The following is a 1,512-nucleotide window of genomic DNA, read 5'->3' on the forward strand; positions in this document are numbered from 1 at the left end:
TATATATATATATATATATATATATATATATACACACACACACACATACATACATACATACACACACACACACACACACAGCCACCTGAAAGGAACATTTACCTATTTACCTATTTATCAACGAATCAAGACTGTAATTCAATATATATATATATACACACACACATACATACATACATACATACACACACACACACACACACAGCCACCTGAAAGGAACATTTACCTATTTACCTATTTATCAACGAATCAAGACTGTAATCCAATAAAAGAATGAAAGGGTTTCGCGGGCGGATATTGGCTCTTTCTTGCTTTATTCGTGGGATCAATCTATGACCTCTCAGAGTAAATAAATTTGTTCCGGATATTGGCTCTTTCTTGCTTTATTCGTGGGATCAATCTATGACCTCTCAGAGTAAATAAATTTGTTCCTGGTTCATTCTGCCATCCCACCCCATGAATCATTAGGATTCCTTTTTCTTTTAATAGAAAAATCTTATATAGTCACATGTTTCGCCGTTCCTATAGCTTCTCCATTAATGGTTAGGCCTGAACTCTGCAATGGAGCCCATAAATCCATTTTTTTCTACTCCCCTTAGAATGAGAAAGGATAAGGGATGCTTTTAATTTAAGCGATGTATATTTTGAGATACAATCAATCCACGAGAATAATATAAACTAGATCCAATAAAAAATAGGAATTTCTTTTTAATTAAAAAAGTACAACGGGATTCAAGATAAAAAAAAACAAAAAAAGAGTTAGTAATAGAATATGGATAATATTTTTCTCCATTTTGGATCGAATTTGGCGGCATGGCCAAGTGGTAAGGCGGGGGACTGCAAATCCTTTATCCCCAGTTCAAATCCGGGTGTCGCCTGAGCAACAAAAGATTTTGGACTTCTTTCTTATCCTGCCGGTCTAATTCGACGAATTCTTGCGGAGCAAGAAGCAGAGGCAAAGGACTAAGTAGGCGTTTCGATACTTTATTTTTATAAGCCATAGCATAGGTTTTATAAAAGACTGTAATTTTTTTTCTAAAAACCTGGACGTAACCCAAACAGGTATCAATAGGGATGAAGGAATTCTCACTTATTATCGGTTCGGGCCAATCATTTGATTTTTCAATTGAATCAAATAAATGGTGAGGGTCAATTCCGGGATTCAGAACTAAGGTCGAAAATCTCGGTATCCAAAGGTTACTCCGTTTTTGCTACTAGAATTGAAGAAGAGATTATATGAAAGACTATCAAGTCGCCCTTATTAAATTTAAGTAGTGTCTCGCGACTCCGTCTGGTATCAAAAGAGTAAAGAAAAAAAAGAATGTATTAATAGTGGTGGGTTCTCCTGATTCTTTCACAGAAAGAAGCTTAGATCAAATAGGAAATAGAAGTATCTAATAGATAGTTATCTATCTTGATGGTATATTTTTATGTTTTTGCTTAGTAAAGAAAGGGATCAAAACAAATAATAGGTCTTACTATTCTTATATGCTCCATTAGAACCATTCCTTT

At 34.6% G+C, this 1,512-nt stretch overlaps 1 non-coding gene across 1 annotated transcript; it reads left to right on the plus strand.

Annotated features, from left to right (window-relative positions):
- TRNAC-GCA lies at positions 808-878 on the plus strand. Its single transcript has one exon. It is a non-coding gene; the product is annotated as a tRNA-Cys (tRNA).

Source organism: Asparagus officinalis, chromosome 1 (assembly GCF_001876935.1).
Source record: "Asparagus officinalis chromosome 1, Aspof.V1, whole genome shotgun sequence".
Classification (NCBI taxonomy): domain Eukaryota; kingdom Viridiplantae; phylum Streptophyta; class Magnoliopsida; order Asparagales; family Asparagaceae; genus Asparagus; species Asparagus officinalis.